This window comes from Glossina fuscipes, unplaced genomic scaffold (genome assembly GCF_014805625.2).
Source record: "Glossina fuscipes isolate IAEA_lab_2018 unplaced genomic scaffold, Yale_Gfus_2 1, whole genome shotgun sequence".
NCBI classification, from domain to species: Eukaryota; Metazoa; Arthropoda; class Insecta; order Diptera; family Glossinidae; genus Glossina; species Glossina fuscipes.
The window spans coordinates 39,953,865-39,960,221 of NW_023998415.1; the positions used below are offsets into that span (position 1 = coordinate 39,953,865).

Sequence of the window (6,357 nt, forward strand, 5' to 3'; positions counted from 1 at the left end):
TAATTTTTAAGACTTTAAAACCCTTAAGAACAAGAAAGAGACAGGTGTAAATAATCGGGTCTTTTCGGGATTCCCAGCTTGGCATTTCTCGATATAACAATTAGCAAAATATAATTATTGTACCAAGACCTTACTCTAGTCTATAGTCGATATTCTAAAGAAAATAGAAATTTAGCAATCTTATCGGACCTAAATAGAAAGCTTCCTTCTTATGACTTTGAATTTATTCCTAAAGTAGTAAGCCGTAGAGAATAGAATTGTTTTATATTAAGGAAAACTTTGCGAATTAAGGCCAGGGCTAGCGATAGGACTAGGTTCATATCAAGTGGTTACAGGAAAGCCTTTTTAGACTTGATTTTTTTTTTGCGTTTTGTTATCTAAGTCGACTATATTTCAATGTTTTACTCGTTACTCATTTCGCTCAGTGTAAGCACTTTTCTTTAAAAGAAAGCCTAACATCTTCTAGGAGTCACTTTTTAAAAATAAACAAATGCAATGGTTTTCACGAAATAACTAAACATAAGTCGTTGCTAAAATTATGAGTATTAAATTTTATTTCCATTTTTTTTTTTTTCGTTTTTTTTTTTTTTTATGCCAGATCTTTATTGGAATTATTGCGAAACGTAGAATGATTTTAAAAAATTAGCTCAGACAGATAATTTAAAAATTGTACAAAAAACAGAAAAGATATTTTCACCTGTATTTTTTTTTTTTTTTTTTTTTTTATTTAATTTATAAAAAAATAAATTTTTTTTTTTATTTTCTTTTTTTTTTTTTTTTTTTTTTTTTTAACTTAATTTGAGAGGAATTTCTTTTGTATATTGCATTGAATATATTTGATTGGATTATTGTTGTACACATTTATTGTGAGTGAGTGCTTCAAGGCAAGAAAACACCTAATTCAAGTGTATAAAATATTTTGTACCGATTCATAGTGTACGCAGGCGCATAATAATGGATATTCAGTCGACATGTGCCTACTTGTTGTATAGTCTTCCGGCTAAGAAAATAAGCAGGCGGCTAGCCAGCCAAGTCGGCCAAGTCAGGAGGGCAGGTAGGCTGGAAGGCAGGAAGGCAGGAAGACAGGCAAGCAAGCAAGCAAGCAAGCAACCAAGCAGGCAGGCAGGCAGGCAGGCATAGCATGCATATGAGCATGAGCATGGTTATGTGTATGAATGCGTAAAGCACACTTCATTTGATATGACATCTATTAACGTTCGAATTATTTGCGTGTGCGGGGCAAGACAATTCCATGCTGGCAGAAAACGTTTAATTTTGCATTTTTGTACCAAGCCATGCACAAGTCTATCTATAACTGAAGTTAATGTTTAGTCGAACTGAATAAGTATTTATTTCTATACTATAGAGTGCTGTTTAAAACTGCAAGAGTCAACGGCGCGTCAACACGGTTGCAATGCGGTAATTTGTCAGTTGGCTTTAGGCTGAGGATGACTTTTTCCAAAGTTAACGGTCTCGCTGCATATTGAAATATTTATATTTTGTAGCAGTCTGCAAAAAAAGAAAAGAAAAAAAAAAATAAATAAATAAAAATAAAAAAAAAAAAATAACAATAATAAAAAAAACCAATAATAACGAGCAATACAGTATCGACATTATCGGTATTGGTTGTTGCTGCCGCCGTTGCTCTGTGCTGCTGCCGCCTCCATTCTAGCCGTTTGTTATTTACTCTTTGCCTCGTTTTTGCATTTACGCTTGTTAAATGTCAGGCATGCTGCTATTTATTATGCATTTGGCACTCGCAAATACGTGTTGACTATCTGTGAAACTAGCACCTGAAGCCGATTTGGAAAAAATGTGTTCGTTCGATCACTAACAGCCAACTAACAATAACACAGCAACAGTAACGCTAGCTATTACTCTTTAGTGGCCAACCAAAATAAGAAAGCATTACAAACAGTAAAACCGTTTTAACAATTTTAACCATCCAAGCGTTTTAAGTGCAAACGAAAAAAAAAATAAATAAATAAATAAATAAAAAAAAAATAGTTATGCGGTTGACTTTTTTTTTTGCTTTTTTTTCTTTTCATATCAATTACTGTACGCTAAAAATATGGAGCACACTATGAATTTCGAGATCAAGAAATTCAGCGCATTATACATCTCTCAGTGTTGGCTTTCGTTTACAAGTCCTTTCATCGTCCTTCTTTCAGACGGGTGGGCCCTTTGCTTATGCAGTCGTGCTGTACTCGTTAAATTAATTTGTTTTTTTTTTTTTTTGCTACAATCTTCCAATTTAGGGTTCTAGCGAGTCGTTTTTATCCATCTCTCATATCTCTCCAGGTAAATACGTGTTTCTTGCTCTTGGTGCCGTTTGTTTTTTTCTTTTTTTTCCTTCTTTTCTTTTTTTAATTTTTTTTTTTTTTTTTTTGTCGTTGTTGTTGCTGCTGTTTTTTCATTTTCTGTTACTGGCAAATAAAAATAATCGAGTCAATTAGCAGATTGAATTACACATTTAATTTGAATTACCATTTGTTACATTGTGGGGTTTGGTGGCTGGCTAACAGATTGTAAATGGTGTAGTTGTGTAAATATGTCGCCAGACAAGACATTTGTAGAACAAATAACGGCACGAAGGGTATTTAGGATATGCTAATGAATCTTATGTATGACCTTTTTTAACAAATGTCGCTTTTCCTGCGTTTTTCATCGAAATGTTAACTTTTGACTTCGAATAGTTAACGCTTATATATGTGTGCGACACTAGTCGCTACGCTTACATTTCGCGCACTCTTCCGGCTCGTATTGATGCCCCACCGCCATATGATGGAGTGCTCTAAGAGTTAGATTCAATTTGTCTTTTTATTTTCTTGAAATTTCAAACGGTCCACCTATGTCGATTAAGCATAGAAGAGCACGCTTCTTACAATAACATTTGTAAATTGTCAAAATTTACATTCGGTCTTTACGATTCTTTTTGTAAGAAAATTCATATCGATCAATACATTGGGCAAAGCAAGAAATCAAATGAATACTCGATAGCTCGATTTATGCAATCATGTATTGCTACGAACATGTAGCGTACATTGCTCCTGGTTCGAGTATATGTCATTAAGCTGCCATGCGCATATCCGCTATCAAGACGCGCAAAGACAAGTATACCGATATAATTGGAATTGCGTGTCGACAGAGGATCTCAAGCTGAGTGATTGTCACTTTATCACCTAAATCCTAACCAATAATATCAATAAGTAAAGCGACGTAAGTCTTTTAACAGCCAATTCCAGTTATTATACAGTGCCCCCTATCATACATTAGGTCCGAATTATTCATGAAATGGAATTATACTTATAAAGATAGTATGTTACCGGTTATAGGGGGATCTCATTACGTTTTAAGACAAATTGAAATATTTGGATGCAAATGACAAGTACCTATAGCGGACAACGGTAGTTAGCTTTAACGCATCTGTCAATAATTCCCGCAACTAAGAACTAAACAAGAAAATTTTTTTTCCTGTAAAATTCGATTTTAGTCACCGCCACGGTCTTCTTCAAGTGTGACAGCGCAATATTTCTTTATACCCTTAAAAATATGCTTCACTTTCCCCACTAACTTTTTTCTAACTTTCACATTTTTTTCATTGCAGTCAACAACTGTTATGTTATACTATGCATTTGTTTCAACGCGGTACTCATTCGAAAGATGAACTTTTATTTCCCAAATTACTGAGTTTTTACGTTCTGATCTGTTTAGAATGTCAGTTTTCTCTTGAAACTTTTTTCTTATATAGAAAACCTTTCAAATTTTCGTCAAATTTTCTTGCTATGATGCAACGAATTTTTTTCGCCATCCACCTCGTTGAACGTCACCGGTATCGCGGTACAATCGTGTTTTGAATCAGCAAAAGGGTTGACATTACACATTTCAAGGACGATATTGGCTTTGAACGCTATACCTCCACTGAACCAGTTGACCAATGTAATTGTTAACATACGAACAAGTGATGGAACTGTTATAAAATCTTGATAAACGTCGTAAGTAGATTGGCCTTTGCAAAAATAATATCGAGTTTATATTAAAGATGGCATCCATGTGTATACCAGTCTTGGCAATTATTAAATGATTTGTTAGTTATTGGCGGATTATGTGCCAAGACCAAAAAAAAAAAAAAAAAAAGAAGGAATTTTTATGCAGGAAGCGATTGTCGGTTGCGTTTTAATTCGAAAGAAGATGCTTTCAAAACGTGACGAATAATAGAAAATACATCTGCTTGAATAGTCCGAAGTGCAGAAAGCAAGATGCAACGCATTCTACATCAAGCTTTCTCTTTTGTTTTTATGATAGGATGAATTGGGTATGGCTTGTAGACTATTCTTGCTTAACGATAGTGCGTCGGGTAATACTGTCAATATCAATCGATGAAAATATATTGGTTTTTAATCCTTTTCCATCTTGAGCACTTTTGTTTTCTTTTCAATCTTTCGCGGTAGTAAAAGTACAAGATATTGGAGGACATGTGCAGCGAAATGTATGATCGTAGTATGGAACTAAAAATAAAGTACTAGTTAATTGCCAGTGATGTCAGAGGGAGATCTTTGCAAAAAAAACGATGCTAATGGCCACGCTGGCGTATCAAAGATTTCTGCTTAGCTCCTATGTATGGTTGCAATAAGCAAAAAATTATATCTCCTTACATCTTATAAAACAAATATTCATTTAAAACATTAGATGAATATTTTCTTTCCGATTTAACTTAGAATTTATTCTCCGGCTAAACTATTACTAATCATAAATGTTTATAAATCTTTGTGCTCTGCAACGCTTGTGCTGCAAACTTATATTAAGTTCGCGTGTATGTATGCAACACCGAGAAGAGCAACACCGTATGATAGACTCACGTTATAGTATATTGATCGAATTAGAATATGATTCTGGATCGAGCTTGTCTGTTCGTTTGTCCGTCTTGTTTTTTTATGTTCACCCTATAGGTTGCAATTTTTCGAGATATTTTCATGAAATTTCATAAACCGGACATGTTTTGGATCAAGGACGAAATCCATTGAAAATTTCCGAATTTGTTTATAAATAAAAGCATTCTAAATAATTAAAAGTCTAAATGTATATCATATTTTTGGACAAATACTTTAAAAAGAAGAAAAAGAGAAAGATCATTCGTCATTTATTTATATTATCAACCAGATGTATCGGAGGTATACAAATTTTGTTATTACACATGAAGCATCCAAAAGTAACCAATTTTAAGATCTATAAAATTATAATTTATCTGCCATTCTTTATTTTTTAAATCCAAAATGTCGCAAAAATTGATATAGAGATAGAGAAATTTAGATTTTCTTTTGCATTAAATTACCTTAACGGATCAAGTACATAAATAAAGCTAAACCACCTATTAAGTAATGGATATGGTTACTGGAAAGAGAAAAAAACAAAAGATTTTAGGTCATTTTCAATAAATACGTGAACTAAAAGTTAAATTTATCCTTCAATCATGAGAAAATCTTATTCAGGACATTCTTCCGGTTAACTATTCACGTACAGAACAAATTAAAATTCAATTATGATAACCTAAGTCACAATTACGAAAATATATATATATGTATTGATGAAAAGCAATTGAAGTTAAATTCTATTTAAGAGTAGACAGTTAAATAATCAGTTTATTAGTAAGCCTTCAGTTAATGTAATATAATCCCCTGTCTAAGCAGTTGATGGTAGAAAAATGTCCGATTCAGCAACTAAGATACGATCGCATTTAAGAAAAACGATTGTGTCTCTTAAAATCCGACAGGAATCATGAAAACGTGTTTGTATCAAACTTTCGCTGATAATTTATTTTTTTTTGAAGCTTTTGCATTTAAAGCAGGAAAAAGTGGAAAAAATTATTGGAAATCATTTTTTATATTCATAGAGAAACTAGATATTAGCATTAATCAAAATATTTATCTCGAGACATGTACTTGCATCTGCAAGCATGTATACATGTATCCTTCACGTGCATATGTACATATTCTTGTGTAACACCTGGTATTTGCTTTGGTTTCCTTTTTATTGTTTTTTTTTTTTTTTTTTCTTTTTTTCTCCAGCTTTGGGTCTGTCTCTTATCTTAAGAGGTGATTGAAAATTATGTGACATATAAAGTCAGTTTCCAGACATAATTATGCGCTGCGATTAATTTTACAAACAGCATCAACAAAATTAACATAAATTCAATCAAAGCAACGACATTGCAACCAGCAGAAAATAGCAATAGCAATAGCAACAACAAAATATAACGATATAAAGAAAACAAAAAAAGTAGTAGAAGTAGTAGAAGTAGTGGTAGTAGTAATAGTAGTAGTAGTAGTAGTAGTAGTAGTAGTAGTAGTAGTAGTAGTA

At 32.7% G+C, this 6,357-nt stretch overlaps 1 long non-coding RNA gene across 1 annotated transcript; it reads right to left on the bottom strand.

Annotated features, from left to right (window-relative positions):
• Nucleotides 1-909: 909 nt before the first annotated feature.
• On the bottom strand, nt 910-1,878 carry LOC119632412. Its single transcript, XR_005246783.1, has 3 exons — nt 1,604-1,878; nt 1,362-1,509; nt 910-1,315 (listed from the first exon to the last, which is right to left on the bottom strand). It is a non-coding gene; the product is annotated as an uncharacterized LOC119632412 (long non-coding RNA).
• Between the last annotated feature and the right edge of the window lie 4,479 nt (nt 1,879-6,357).